The following is a 634-nucleotide window of genomic DNA, read 5'->3' as shown; positions in this document are numbered from 1 at the left end:
AGATTTTCACTGTAGGGCGCGTGCGCTCGCCAGACAGACAGAGAGAGACATAGAGACAGAAAGCGAGAAATCACCCCCCAGGGGGGATGGTCACGCCACAATCCCTTCTCCTCCATTCTCCTCTCGGGATCTTGGGCACGCACGCACACGCGCCCGGCGTGAGTTTTAAGCCACCGGGTCCGGGACGCGAACTGCGGTTGACTACATGGGAGTCCAGCGACATAGCCATTACGCCAACTGCTGGTCCCTCCCCACATTCTTTATTCATTTCTTTTTTCAGAGTTTTTTTGGCCATAGGACACAGAAAGACAGACAGAAAGCGAGAAATCACACACATACCCCACCATGGCCATGCCCTAATCCTTGCTACATCCTCTTGGGATTTGGGGCATGCATGCACAGGGTCCAGGGCTCGAACCGCAGTTGGCCATATGGGGGTCTAGCACCTTAACCACTTCATTATTTGCTGCCCTTTCCCACATATACTTTTGATTCTGGATCCCTGCAGAATCAGGGGTAATTTGTCCCAGCTAGTTCACATGCTCAGGACCAGCAGTTGGCATAATGGCTATGTTGTTGGACTCCCATATAGTTGACCGCGGTTCCAGTTCCAGACCCTGTGGCTTAAACTCTA

Source organism: Tupaia chinensis, unplaced genomic scaffold (genome assembly GCF_000334495.1).
Source record: "Tupaia chinensis unplaced genomic scaffold, TupChi_1.0 Scaffold138060_1, whole genome shotgun sequence".
Taxonomy (NCBI): Eukaryota; Metazoa; Chordata; class Mammalia; order Scandentia; family Tupaiidae; genus Tupaia; species Tupaia belangeri.
The sequence above is the reverse complement of the archived record's forward strand: the minus strand, read 5'-3'. Positions refer to the sequence as shown.